The sequence below is a fragment of the Asterias amurensis genome, chromosome 17 (genome assembly GCF_032118995.1).
Source record: "Asterias amurensis chromosome 17, ASM3211899v1".
In the NCBI taxonomy this organism is placed as follows: domain Eukaryota; kingdom Metazoa; phylum Echinodermata; class Asteroidea; order Forcipulatida; family Asteriidae; genus Asterias; species Asterias amurensis.
The window spans coordinates 17,269,095-17,284,557 of NC_092664.1; the positions used below are offsets into that span (position 1 = coordinate 17,269,095).

The 15,463-nt window shown below is 38.1% G+C and overlaps 1 protein-coding gene across 3 annotated transcripts in view; it reads left to right on the forward strand.

Annotated features, from left to right (window-relative positions):
• Positions 1 to 6,008: 6,008 nt before the first annotated feature.
• Positions 6,009 to 15,463, forward strand: part of LOC139949933 (epoxide hydrolase 1-like) — a 97,415-nt gene continuing 87,960 nt past the window's right edge. Inside the window, exon 1 of one of the 3 annotated variants that reach the window (XM_071948516.1) lies at positions 6,009 to 6,367. The gene's annotated coding sequence lies outside the window, so the exon portion shown is untranslated. Of the gene's footprint in view, positions 6,368 to 9,770; positions 9,804 to 15,463 lie in introns of those variants that run through there. The other 2 variants (XM_071948518.1, XM_071948517.1) reach the window with 2 other exon arrangements.

Here is a 15,463-nt window from a genome sequence, read left to right on the forward strand (position 1 = left end):
TTATTCATGGAGGAAGGAACAAAAGGAACTCGAACGACCCGCAAAACCGCAGAGTAACAAAAGAATACCCTGGTTGAATCATTGGAGACAAGAATTGTGAATATACACGTTTTCATTTACCGTTTGTGGTGTTTCACTGAAACATCATGGCATATTTTTGCATTTTTTGTGATTTTCCGGTCACTAGCGGTGGTTCAAAATTTGGAGTATTAGCACACGAGGGTGGTTGGTATTCAATTGTGTTTTTCGATTTGGTGGGCACAAGTGTACACAATAAATTTTTATCAGGTCTCAAAAAAGTTTTTTTTCTGTGTTACATCCGTACGACATACGACACCATAGTTGAGTGAAGAACCAAGTGCGCACGCGCAAACTCACATACGCCAGGTCGCCCATTGTCTGTATAAGGTATGTGGGTGATTACGAGGTGTCGTTAAACGACCGCGGTACCACGGGTTCGACTTTTGAAGTCCCTTCGTTCGAGCTCCATCTCTTCTTCCTCCATGGTTAAAGGCAGTGGACACTTATTACTCAAAATAATAATTAGCATAAAGCCTTACTTGGTAACGAGTAATGGGGAGAGGTTGATTGTATAAAGCATTCTGAGAAACGGCTCCCTCTGCAAGTGACGTAGTTTTCGAGAAAGAAGTAGTTTTCCACGAATTTGATTTCGAGACCTCAAGTTTAGAATATGAGGTCTCGAAATCAAACATCAGAGAGCACACAACGTTGTGTGACAAGGGTGTTTTTTCTTTCATTGTTATCTCGCAAATTCGACAACCGATTGAGCTCAAATTTTCACAGGTTTGTTATTTTATGCATAATGTTGACAATTACCAATAGTGCCCACTGTCTTTTAAGGAACGTGGTAGCCCTCTATGTAATCCACCACACATAAACTGACAAACATGAAGACATTTGATTTCGATGGCCATCTGGGTCACAAGAAAATAGTGAAAAAACGATTTGGCATGACATCTCAAAGGGATAATTTCGACTATCATCATCATTAGACCATAAAGTAAGAATAGAACGTGTAATTTTTATTTAAATCTGCGATCTTAGACGAATTTTCGTATTATTACCATTATTCTGTGTTCAGTTAAAGTATATATGAACATAATAATGTGACTGTCTGCCCCCGTAATGAACATCTTTTTGGAACTCCTTGCCTGGTGCATGCTTCCAGACATCCTACCTATCCAAAATACGAGTATACAAAATGTACAACAAATTTTCTTATAATGTTGTCATTGCATGTTGACAAACATTGCCTCGCTATAAATAGGGTATTAAATCGTATGCAAAAGCTAAACGCTTTTTATAATGTTAGGTTAGAGGCATGTAATGTTTCCCATTCACACGAGGACTCTACCTATATGAAAATGAGTACATCGCAAGAACATTTCCCTTGCCACTAAAACTACCCCAAATGTAGTGACCCCGTTAGAGTCATGGGTCACTGTAGACCCATTAACATGGGCGCTCTACTGTTTGGTTTCGATATTTGTCACTGTAGACCCATTAACATGGGCGCTGTACTGTTTGGTTTCGATATTTGCCTATCTCGATCGAACAGCTCCCCATCAGTAAGTAGTTCTAGGATCACTGATAAAACAACACTCCATTCTCTGCAGTAGTGTTACGTTTTCTGCATTGGAACGGTTTTATCGGGATAAGGATCGTTACCACATCCATAATCGTATTGGATTCGTTATAAACTACAAATTACAAAAATTATGACATCAAAAATAGAAAAGCAAAACATGACTTATCTTACAAACATTGTAACCGATGTTACACAAAAAGAAAAAGTTAATATTAAAAAAGGGCAGATACATAGCTATATAATTATAAATAAGGATCTCATTATTCTACACAGGAGACGTGAGTCCGGTTTTCAACTCTTCACTCCCGCCAAGCTTATGGATGATGAACACAACGTGGGACCAGAACCTGACTGGGACCGAGCCAGACTACTCGGACATGCAGCCTAACTTTGATGACCTTAGCGTTATAGCAATAATCATGTTTGTGGTCATCTTCATTGGTCTGATAGGAAATAGTGCTGTTATATACATAGTGGTTTGCCATCGTGATATACACACTATTACAAACTACTTCTTTGCTAACTTAGCATTGGTGGATTTTATGTTTCTGCTGATCCACGCATTAACGACATCACTGGACAACATTGGTATTAAACTGTCTCTTTGGCTTAATTGCTGGCCTACATTCTATCTTCGATATGTAAGTATTAATGAAGTTCCATATCGTATTACAATTTTGATTAGTCTTCCTCATGATCTTTCTCACTGACGTCATATTTCTATATGTAGCATTGAGCAAGTTCGGGTGAGCGACTGCACCTGACCAGACACTGTGACGTAGCTCTCGAGTTGACAAAAGTCGACCATGCCCAAGTGCTGGTTCGCTATAGACCTTTATTACGGTGTGATCATCTTGATTTAACTCCATTCCAACTTTTTGTAACAAAGCTGAGGCTGGACGCAATACTTGTCTGAATGTTACAATGAATGTTAGCATTTGGAAACGGGGAACATGACCAAGATGGTGACAGCGTGCTAAAGTTCTATACACCTTTCATATTGGTGATAAAAAAGGACTTGGTTTGCAGCCGGCCGAATGTTAGTAAAACACTCAATCATACTCACAGATGTTTCAGCCAACTTCAACATTTTTTTGCAATTCAATTCAATTAGATATAATACATTCCATAATCAGTTGTTTTGCTTTCAACCAATTCAAACATAATGTCTAAATATTTTGCAACCTTGTTACAAACAGTAGCGATGTGTTTTTGATTTGCATTTATGGCTCTCCATAGTTTTCCAACCAGGGTTGGCAAGAACTCCGCTGTGACGATGCAAAAGAAAAGTCCATGTCAATCATCCTGTGATATGCTTAGTCTAGTTGGTCTAGTCGCAACCCGAACTTGCTCAGTGTTGGAGGTCTGTCATGTTTGAGTTCGATGCACCTGTATGAACAATACGCACGTGTAATGCCAACCAGCATTGCATTTTGCCACGTTGCGTTTACGTTGCGTTTTATACGCCTTGTGGTACGTGCTGTCAGCATAGAGCTTTATAGACCGTGACGTCATCAAACCTAGTCCATCTTAAACAGCCAATAAGGGATGATCTCAATATTCCAACTTTTACCTTTTTATGGCCAAAAAGACATCGTAGATACCGGTTAATAACCATTTTACTCTCAAAGTTTGCATTTAGTAATAAATAACACGAGTCAAAAATGCACCTGGTCGCGCGGCTTTTTCAGCCGAGAGTAAAAAACGGCTTATCAAATTATAATGACCCCTTGACGCTAGTGACGATTTTCCCCTAATTGGGTTTGAACACAGTTCTCCAGCTTTGGCAAACTGAGGGCGCTATTTTCCACATCAAATAGCCGCCACTGACGTCACGTTTCCTTGATCGCGCGGGTTACGTTTGTTTGACCCTGCGTTTTTCAGAAATTTGGCTTGGAGCGTTCTGGAAAAAACCCTCATTTTTACCATGTTTTAACGTGAGGTAAGAGACTCGTTATATTTTTTGTTTCCTATGGACTGCAACTACTATAGAAAACTGTACTATCTATATATTTGAGATCATCCTTTAGTATTGGCTGTTTAAAGGTAAACCGATGATGAAACAATGGAAATCGCACATATTTGTACGCCCAAGATTGGCCATGACCTCTAGACTAGGGTGCCCTACTCAAATGGTGTCACTTGCATCCACCCAGCTCACATGTTAACGTTGGCCCAACGTTCACGTTGGCAAACTTACACATATGTGGATGGGCCAACTTTGTCAAGTGACGTTGCGATGACGTTCCTTTTTCCATCGGGCCAACTTCGAGGACGTTGGGCCAGCGTTAGACCAACGTTGGTCCATCCCCGTAATGATGTCGGCCTTTTTGGGGGATGGTGACGTTTCTTTGCACGTCTCACGTTTTCTAGACGCTTGAGTTATACGTTGGGAAACGCAATATTTGTTGTCTGGGCAAACGTCGGCAGCTGATGTTATTGGCTTATTTTCAAACATTACCCCAACACTTGCCCAACGTACAAATAATCCAAAACAATTTTTATAAGGAGGCATCAATTTACATACATTACATATCAGCATTTGTATGAGGCGCCTTTCCCCAAGATTACAAAGCGCTTACAGAAGATGCAACAAAGAAGTCCAAACTCAAGATGTTCCAAATGTAAAGATTCCTGCTCATCTTTCTCTTTAATCCTCTTTGTCTATAGGTTGTTGGTGAAGTGACTTGTCTAACCTTGGCGTTATTGTCGTATGATAGATGGCGTGTGGTAGCCTATCCATTAGAAACGAGGAAACACGTTAACAGACGCAAAAACACCTTCTTCATTTGCATCCTCATTACATGGATTGGTAAGTGTCTGTATAAACTATAATGGCTTGCGGGCTGTGACTGGATTTGGCTATAAAGGCTTAATGTTTTATGAATATGCCTTGAGCCAATTACAGTCACAGTCAAAGTAAATCCCCTTGACTTTGACACTGCGAAAAACGGTATTAACGCCATGTTTTCATGTAGATATAAACAAAATAATGAATAAAAATTACACAATATGCTGTTAAAATAACACTAATTTCGTTAAAACCAATGGACCCTTCCCATGAAATATGCTAATCGTATTTACTCATGCGTACAGACCCTGTTGGTTGGCAAACGCCATAGAGTTGTGCACTAAGCAGACGCGCAATCGCGTCTGCGTCACGCACCCATTAGCCGTGTACAAAACAGCGCGATGTTCCCTTCAAACGTTAGTGCGCACGCGCTGTGTGCAATTTACATATTTCATGGGAAGGGTCTATTATTACATTGGTTTTATTTTACACCCTATGATTTGATTCTTGGATTGGTATCTAATACTTAATTTATGACAACAGCCATGGTGTTGCAGTGTAGAATCACAGGGATTATTCTAATATCGCCTGACATTCTTTTTGCAAAAGTAGTTTTCTCTGTCAGCAAACATACATGATTATTTAATATAAACCTCATGAGAAGGATGTGAAAGTAGAGCTCCATTATTCAAAGTGTACTATTTCATCAAGGACTATTGTTGTGTGTCTCATGGTTTTCTTTCGTTCTGTGTTTGGTATTACTGCGCCTTGAACATCCAGCAAGGTGGATATGTGCGCATTAAAATGTATAATATCATTATACAGTATAGTGGGCAACGATTAATAATTAATATACTGAATTGCGCTATATAAGCATTTCTTATTATTATTATGTTTAAAAAGAGGGTCCCAGGTCTCAAAACTTGTTAGATATTATTTTTCACTTGTACTGAAGTCATAAAACTTTGCCACCATTTTCACACTCCCATAAAAATGTCTGATTTGAAAACAAAATTACTGTCAAAATGCGGAAAAGGCGACCGTGAGTTCCAATCTACGTTTGAGTTGCTAACTACATGTTTATATGTACATGTACACGTATGATGAGCTGTTACATACGGAGGTCCAGTAGTACCATCCCACATACAGACGTATTGGTGAAAAAATTAAGTCGGTAACTGAACATGGATAGCACTGCTGGAGCTCCGTGGCAATAGCACGCACATTTTATTTTGAGCATTCTGTTGGACATAATTTTGTTATTTCCTTGTCCCTAATATTCCTTAGAGCACACCAGTTAGATTTCCCCTCTTCGGAAATCTTTAATTTTGTTTTCCCTTTTTGGTTTTGTTCTTGCGGTCCCCATGTAGTGATAAATCAAATTTTATATTAGAATCGACATATACACATACTTGGGTTATGACAAGCTTGTCTGATAGTGATCGATGTCATACTCTGCTACTACGAATTCACTGTATAATGGGCAAAGTACGCAATGTGGTGTCGGTGTCACCGATCTCAGCTCTCGGCTCTCAGCTCAGTGGATTTCAAATTGGAGTAATTAACGGAGTCTGGGCTCGCACTGCGTACATTATGTAAAGTGCAATACCTCCCCAAAAGTGTAGTTGCTTGGAGCATGCATGTTTGATACATCCAAGGTCAGATGGTAAGACGGACTTTGCAAGCAAGTACACATGTTATAGTAGGATGTATGCTAGTCTTGGTGCAAGATGTTTCTCGTTTCACGCACACCACGGCCAATTCACCGACAGCGCCCGCACCGACTCAAACGTCTTGCACCAAGACAAGGTGTATGCCCGCTATATGTGAGTGGAGATTCAATTGCCCGAAGCTAAATAAGTAGTTGCAGTGACCCACAGGAGATCCTTGGCCATCCTTGCTCTATGTACATTGACACATAACGACGGTGGACTAAGTGGGTGAGACTGTGCGACTTCAATCGGTAGGTAAGCAAAGACTAAGATATGACTTTATTCTATTTTAACATTTTGACTTTTAGCAATCAGTTGAAATGTCTATGAACTTGCAGACACAGTTTTCTGACTTCTTATGTTTTTACACTTTAATAATACGCAATGTTTTGCTCCGCCTGGGGTGTTGGTCAATGCTTCAACACAGAGGCGTATATGAGTGGACTGTGGGGGTCTTTAGGTATTATGTTTGTTTTTGCACAATACAAATACATATAAATAAATGGAACCTATTTACCTGGAATTGCCTCCTTTTCTGTAGATTTACGTTTCGTGTAAATTATTGTGTTTTGCCTTTAGATTTGTTAATTGTGTTGAGCTATAGGCTAGACTTCTGATAAGGCTACGTTATTATTATTACTACTTCAACAAGTATCGTCATTAAATATGTTGGCACATATTCAATTTACAGGTCTGTAGCAAAAAAGGTTGAATTGCAACGATTTTTGACAGATGTCTCGAAACGAAAAGCATAAACATTTTCTGATATTACCATGGACAAAACACAAGCATGAACAAAATGGTGTAAAAACCTTTTATCAAAGGTCACGATGCAGGTTAAGGTACACACATGGAGGTAGACATTCCCCCATGTCTTGGCCCAGCGTCTAAAAATTAGTGTAAACCCTACCCAGTGTACCGTAGTACCCAATAAAAAGGTACGGAAAGCTTAAAATGTATCAAATTAAAATAAAAGCACTATTATACCCGACACGTAGACCTACCCCTCCCCCCCCCCCCCCCCCCCATCACGATGGCCCCTCGACCTAGCCTATCAAGTATTGGTTATGTCGCTGGTAAAACGGGATGGGGTCATAGTTAATGTTGAGCGGGGCACAAATAATAACATGACCAGCAGTTAGCTTTATAGGTGGTTATTCATCAAGCGTCAAGCAACATACGTTAAACGTGTTTGTGTATGTCTAGTGTTATGCATAATGCACTTAATGTTACCGCCTATGTCTGGGGCCCTCAGAAGGTTTAGCGACTATCTGACTGCAATCCACAGTAACCTACATTCTTGTGTTCGTTCAAGCTCTTTGTCCATTGTTTGAGCCATCGATGAGTTGTCGAAATCAATTGACCAATTTAGTTCTATCTTGCCCTTAAATTCTAGTGTCCCCTCATTACCCATTGTAGCTTTTGTTTATGTGTATGCTGGTGTATGTAGGCTTAATCTACTTGTGCACTATTCTGATGCATTTAGGGTTGAGGGACCTGTGGGAAAAGTGTTGCGTGCGAACTGGACATTAAATCCAAAATAGAAATATTTACATTGTTAATTACGCGCGCAACATTAGCATTTTACAGTCTGTAATATCGAGATATCTCTATAATTAAATGAGGAGATATCTCTTCTTCTTCTTTTTTCATGGAGAAATTATTACCTCTAATATTAAAAGATTAATATTAAGACTGATGCTATAATTTGGACTAGACTAAAACTAGCTTGACTGACATTATTATTGTTTCCTGTGTTCATCTTTTTAAGTCAAAAGATTGAGGTACTTATCATTGTATTGCCTCTCCCATACCTGCTGCAAGCGTATGGTGGCACTCAACGTCACTAATCAGTTCACCTTCAACATACAGTTCCCTATTATTGTGGTTTGCATGTAATGACTGACATGTATTACATAATTCAACTGCATTTAATTGCCGTGGTAGACAGTTTTTAACAGGGCTAAGATTATCTGGGGGCGGGCGGGGCCTATGCCACCAATTATAATAATGAATCTGGCAGTGAGGTTAATAATTAATGTTACTTGCTCTACGAAGAAATTACCAACGGTTTCTTCACTGCGTTTCCCTTTAAAATGTGATGTAAATTATGTATAGTGTTCCAGACACAGTAGGCTAATTGCTTGCAGTTGTACACGTCCAAACTGGCATATTGAATAGTAATTAGAGAGAAATAAGTTGCAGTTTGTCGTTTGTAGAGATCGTTGGATGACACAGACTGTGTCAATCAATGAAGATTTTGTAATAATTATTTTTTTAGGGGGGGGGGGTGGGGCATTATCAGAAACTGGACAGCATCGTCTTATGTTCTAACGGCACTTTTCGAAATTGTGGAGCCTGACAAATACATAGCAGATTGAAAGGTTTTAAACTGAGCTCCAGACACATTTAATGAGTAAATGTGGACAGTTCTCACTGAGATTTGACATCATGAAAACCCAATTAAGGCGTAACTTGGTCACTAAAATCGAACAGGCTGTATCACTTTAAAGGCAGTGGACACTATTGGTAATTACCCAAAATAATTATTAGCATAAAACCTTACTTGGTGACGAGAAATGGGTAGAGGTTGATGGTATAAAACATTGTGAGAAACGGCACCCTCTGAAGTGACACAGTTTTCGAGAAAGACGTAATTTTCCACGAATTTGATTTCGAGACTTCAGATTTAAAACTTGAGGTCACGAAATGTACCACGCACACGTACAACTTCGTGTGACAAGGGTGTTTTTCTGTCATTATCTCGCAAGTTCGATGTTTGTTATTTTATGCATATGTTGAGATACAACCAAGTGTGAAGACTAGTTTTTGACAATTACCAATAGTGTCCACTGCCTTTAATCAGACAGTAATTACTGAACCAATTACAATGGTAGTGTACGGATTATAACTTCGATTATATATTAATAATTGTTTATTTTGATTTGTCCTTTGATTTTTACTTTTCACAGAACAAATTCGACCTTAAAGGCAGTGAACACAATTGGTAAATACTCAACACAGTTATTAGCATAAAACCTCACTTTGTCATGAGTTAAGGGGAGAGGTTGATAGTATAAAACTCTGTGTGAAACGGCCGCCCTCTGAAGTGACGTAGTTTTCGGGAACGAAGTAGTTTTCCCACGAATTCGAGACCTCAGATTTAGAATTTGAAGTCACGAAATCAAGCATCTGAAAGCACACAACTTTGTGTGACCAGGGTGTTTTATCTTTCATTATTATCTCGCAACTTCGATGACCAATTGAGCTCAAAACTTCACAGACCCGTTTATTATTTTATGCATGTTGAGATACACCAACAAGTGAGAAGACTGGTCTTTGACAATAATTACCAATAGTGTCCACTGTCTTTAACTTTTGTTGTGATCGTTAGTAGAAATTCGACTCAATATGACGTAAAAGGGCAATTAATTGTTTACACATCAATTGGTTAGATAATGCTGAAACAATCATGGAAATTGGTGCAAAAACAGCCGTCAACATCAGTGATGACTAAAACCCATAAAACCTCGCGAAAACTTCGTTACGCCACCTATCTTGTGCACAAAATAATTACCAGAGTTCACACATGCGCACAAAGTAAACTTTGCCACAGAACGTAGTTTGTATCCACACACACAGTACACCCAGTACACGTGTGAAGTTCACAGCCAGCACAATCTTTAATCAGGTGAGGCTACCAAACTTTCTCCGTTGTTTTAAACTTTTCATTTAATCATTTTAATTCATTCATATCAATCCATGCTTATGCTCATTACATCCGCAAACATCCATAGGTACTTTAAGGAATTTCATTGCTTAAAATGTGTAAAAATACAGTCTGAAAATTTGTGTGGGTCTCAAAATTGAAGTCGACGTTATGTTGCAGTACACTCGTGCACGCGTAGTCGTGTACTTGTAAATGTGCATGTAGGAGTTTATGTTCGTTGCTATAATGGACGGATGTATGTAAGACAATCAGTGTTAGAAATGAATAGTGTGTTTGTTGTGGGAAAATGTTGAGTTGGGCGCTTAATGATGTAGTTTTAACTTTGTGTGACTGTACTCATAATCCCCGTTGACCAAGTTATTCTGTGTCACTGCCATTAGGACCTACCAGAGTCTAGAGTTAATTGAGATTGTATAAGAAGACGAGGCTCAAACTGTATTAAAGTTAGTATGAGCAGAACTCTTTAATCCTGGTGACTTCACAACTCTCAATTCCTTCAAGGTCGCATTGAGAGGGGAAGGAACCGTCTAGCATTCTATTTAGTTAACCTGTACTACATACATCCTGTGAATATATTCTGTACATGAGAGTTGGAGAGCGGGCATAACCTCGCAGTGCGATCTTCACACCATAGCCGTATAAAGTCTTTAAGTCTGCATTGTACTTGGAAGATGTATTGCACTAATGCACTGCAGTTAATCCTATATTATACCAATGGATAAAATGAGTAGAATATCGGTAGGGTTTTCATGGCAGGTGTCTTGAATTATGCAACTCATGTGAATTTGTTTACATGTAAATGGCCGTAGTAGTTGGTGGTTCGAATGTACTGTTCTGTATTCCTCACTACTTCCTGCACAAACCTTCAACAGATCAATGTGTAGTTTAACCATATTGATTTTATTGTGACATCGCATGTTGTGAAATCAACCCCCCCCCCTAGAAATATTTGTTATTCGATGGAAACGAACTGCAAAATACAATTACACTTCGAAACGTTGGACAATCTTGTTAGCATGAGCAGTCAATGAACCACAGCGTTGTTGCAACCAACAAGTTCTCGATTTTAGCATCGAGAGAAAGCAGAGAAAAAAAAAACCTTCGTGATAAAAGGTTATAAGTACTCCTATTTTTCATTTCTTTTAAAAACTTTCTTTCTCAATTTTAAGCAAAACCTTGTCTAGATGTCAAATCCGTATCAATGTAGCGCTATCTGCTTGCAGAATACAAACATCATATTATGATTTAAGAAGAAATTCGATACACAGAATATTTTCATCGTGAATTGTGGTTTTAATGCGTTAGAGTTTTACGGTTTATAGTTTACAATGAATGAAATCATTCAATAATTTATTACCAAGATTTAAGTAACATTAAGGGTGAATCTATCATAGAGTTCTTTAACAATTACAAGTCTCTAACCCTTGGCAGCACTGCCCCTTGACTCTGGAATGATTTCCTAATACAGTGCTAGTCTTGATTAGTGACGTTCATTTTGTTAACGTAGTCACCGATATACTGTCCACGATTTACTGTCCACGGCACAAATTACTGGAGAATAAATAGTTTCACACAAGCATCCGACTTTTTCTTCCGTTCGTTTCACTGAAGTATAATTGTCAATCGACAGTTTCCTTTGCGTTTTTGTTGAACACTGCAAGATCTGTGGAGATGCAAAGGTTGGGTATAGTAGAGGTCAAACAAGGCAGTGATCCAAAGTATGGTCATCTTCCTCATCAGAATGGTTGGGCAAGTCTTGTAGCCCAATCTGACCAGATCGTCTTGTGATTGTACAGTTCTTCTCCGGAAGACGATCGGAGCATCTGGTCGAAACGTCGAGTTGAAACCAACAGTTCTTGTTCAGAACCACCACAATTCCTTTGGAGTATATCATGTTGTTACCGCTAACTTTATATTATAGTGTCCAGTTTGTGTTTTGAGGCAGTCGAGTCTTTTCCATCGAGCCTATGGGCCTTTTAGGCTAGAGGCTATATGCTTTCATCATCAGTGGGGTTATTCCCATTACAGGTAGAGGATGGTCCTCCTCAAGCTTTTCCATACAGAGTTCGATTCTGGTTTCTTCCGGAGATTTTGTTAGGTGTTGGACATGTTTTTTTTTTTTTTTTTGAAGACTTCTTGATTTTAGCCGTGCGGCTGGATGATGACATCCATGGATGGTTGGTTGGTATCGTTCACCACCATTAACGCTGCTTCGATCCCGATGTATTTTAGCCTTGCCCAGTCCCTCAGCGTGTCAGCCTCCCAAACACCTGTTGTTGCGCTCTCTACCGGTGACTAATCTAACCAAACAGCGTGACCAATCAAGACTAACACAGTGCATCAGCTACTCCTCTTCCGTGAAGCTTTTAAGAACTCTGAAAACTCAACTTTTTCAAAACTAAGCTAGGCCTACACGATGAATTGATTAATTATGTAGGCTCTGATCAGAACTGTGTTACATCCTTGAAGAGTACGATCGAGCGCAACTCTTCGTCAGTCTTCAAGTTTAACTTTTTTCAAATTGACGTAACAATTCTAATAATATTTAGAATGGTACGTCATCGAACGTTTTATGGTCAGTCTGTACAATTGTGTACTTGTAGTTTTTATAAGGGATGTTAAATTTGCATCAGGGGTAAAGAATACTAATGTTGGTTATACCCCATACATCGATGTGTGTTAGCACTGTATACTCAACTTCCCCGAGTCCTGTGAAAAAATATCACAGACATGTAATTTTAAGTTCATTCCCTATTTTGTTTGGTATTCAATCAAAACAACATAATAATTGTATTAAATTGTCAAAATGTACTCTTCGTTAGTATTCAAATGTAATATTTTTCAAAATCCAAAAACGTTCTATTGACGTAACATTTCTAATAATATTTATAGAATGGTACGTCATCGAACGTTTTATGGTCACTAAGTACATTTTAGTACATTTGATTTAAGTTCATTCCCTATTTGATATGGTATTCAACCAAAACAACATAGATTTTGACCTTTAGACAGGCAAGAACATTCCCCAAGGAAATGAACAGACCAATGTCCGATGACGTCCCGTTTGGAATTTCACTCTGAAAGACCTTCAAATTAAACTACAGTACACATTTTTTTGTTTTCATTTTGGTTAGAGACTTCAATTTTAACATCAGCTTATGAGAACTCTATCTTGGAAAATGAATGATCACAAAGTGGAACTTGACCTGAGAGCATTTCTTATAAAACGCTTGATATTCACTTTGGAAATTAATGGCAATGCAAACTGTTGCTTGGATGTCTACAGCAGCTCTAGATAGTATAAAGCATGTTGAGAAACACCTCACTTCTAGAAGTGTGATTATGTTAAAAGATATCAGCTTGATGTCTACAGCAGCTCTAGATAGTATAAAGCATGTTGAGAAACACCTCACTTCTAGAAGTGTGATTATGTTAAAAGATATCAACTTGATGTCTACAGCAGCTCTAGATAGTATAAAGCATGTTGAGAAACACTTCACTTCTAGAAGTGTGATTATGTTAAAAGATATCAACTTGATGTCTACAGCAGCTCTAGATAGTATAAAGCATGTTGAGAAACACCTCACTTCTAGAAGTGTGATTATGTTAAAAGATATCAACTTGATGTCTACAGCAGCTCTAGATAGTATAAAGCATGTTGAGAAACACCTCACTTCTAGAAGTGTGATTATTTTAAAAGATGTCAGCTTGATGTATACAGCAGCTTTTAGATAGTATAAAGCATCTTGAGAAACACCTCACTTCTAGAAGTGTGATTATGTTAAAAGATATCAGCTTGATGTCTACAGCAGCTTTTAGATAGTATAAAGCATCTTGAGAAACACCTCACTTCTAGAAGTGTGGTTATTTTAAAAGATGTCAGCTTGATGTATACAGCAGCTTTTAGATAGTATAAAGCATCTTGAGAAACACCTCACTTCTAGAAGTGTGATTATGTTAAAAGATATCAGCTTGATGTCTACAGCAGCTCTAGATAGTATAAAGCATCTTGAGAAACACCTCACTTCTAGAAGTGTGATTATGTTAAAAGATATCAGCTTGATGTCTACAGCAGCTCTAGGTAGTATAAAGCATCTTGAGAAACACCTCACTTCTAGAAGTGTGATTATGTTAAAAGATATCAGCTTGATGTCTACAGCAGCTTTAGATAGTATAAAGCATCTTGAGAAACACCTCACTTCTAGAAGTGTGATTATGTTAATAGATATCAGCTTGATGTCTACAGCAGCTCTAGATAGTATAAAGCATCTTGAGAAACACCTCACTTCTAGAAGTGTGATTATGTTAATAGATATCAGCTTGATGTCTACAGCAGCTTTAGATAGTATAAAGCATCTTGAGAAACACCTCACTTCTAGAAGTGTGATTATGTTAAAAGATATCAGCTTGATATGCACCAACATTTGAATCTGAGAAGCGCTACCGCATAACGTTTCTCAGTTTGTGTATTCCTATAAGGGATTCTTCCTGCGTGGACATCACTCTGGACTTTCGGCGATATCACAAAATCCGTGACAAACTTTTTACAGATTAGTTTGATGGTCTACATCTACATTTATATAGGATTATAGCAACCGAACTGTTCTAACAACCAGTAGTTATATATTCTATATTTTCAAATACTACTATATGTGGCTAGCCGGCTTAATAAATAGCAATCGTGGGTCCGATTTTATTTCTTAAAATTGTATGAACGATGACAATAATGTTTACCGGGTACCAACCGGCTGGTATCTAACGCGGGATAGTTACAATAGCTTTATTCCATAGCTTGACATGGCAACACTATATACATAAACTGACAAACCTGTAGAAGTTTGATCAGATAATGAAAACCGAGTACACATTTTGCATGACATCGATTTAAAAACAAATGAATAAAACGCTCAATGAGCGATAAACTTTAACTCCAAACAGGAAGATAGGTTTACATATTATTTCTAATCAAATGCGTTTAGGCAGAAATATTTTAAGGGATATTTATAATATCATTATCATCATTAAACTATGTAAGTTTTATGAAATCTGTGATCTTAGAGGGTTTTTTTCTTACCAATTCTGTAATGTCCCTTTAATGTATAATAATTAATATTTGTTGTGCATTACCTAAACAATTTTAAATAATAAGTGACTTTTTAACATGCCGAGATATTGTCTGGAGATATTTGGGTTCATTAATTACCCAGTATATTGATCTATTATTCCCTTAACTATTTATATTATTAATGGCTTCTTACATAACGCTCATCCGTCACCCTGTCACGCTCAAGACGCTTCAACGTTTGGTAATTTTCTGCAAGGTGTGTTAGAATGGTATCTACTCCGTTCAGTCAAAACACCATGTTATGATTGACAAGGTGCTGTGGCACAATGTGACAATTTTAGGGGCGTGGAAACACTCCCACTTTATCTCAAGGGAGCAAACAGGCAAAATTCAGTTTTACCTATTATAATTTGTGTGGTTTTTTTTTCCAAATAATTTTGAAAATCTTAAAGCTGTTTCACATATATAAAATTCATTTTTTAACTTTGATGTTTGTTTGTAGTTGCTGGGTACCTCTGAAAAAAACAGTGTTTCACTGAGAGGTCTCCCCAGGGTA